We start from the raw sequence: 291 nt of genomic DNA on the forward strand, positions 1-291 counted from the left end.
TAAACGCTGCACTCAGCCTTCTCTGAGGTCATCATCTTGACTACATCAGTATTAATTCTGCATTGGTAAGACTTCACTCATGAGGAATAATGACCGCAATGATCCAGCTTAATTAGCTAAACCCAGTATGGTATTGTCTAGTTAAAACTTTCCTGAGATTTAGTGAAAGCTGCTGATTGGTATGTATGATGACACTATGACACAGTGCCACTGTTCATTGTTTTAACCGTGAGGTTATTAAGCCATTAAAGTCATAACAAAGGGTCTGTGCTGGGAAATTACGAGATCAAC

This window comes from Phoxinus phoxinus (assembly GCF_949152265.1).
Source record: "Phoxinus phoxinus genome assembly, chromosome: 16".
In the NCBI taxonomy this organism is placed as follows: Eukaryota; Metazoa; Chordata; class Actinopteri; order Cypriniformes; family Leuciscidae; genus Phoxinus; species Phoxinus phoxinus.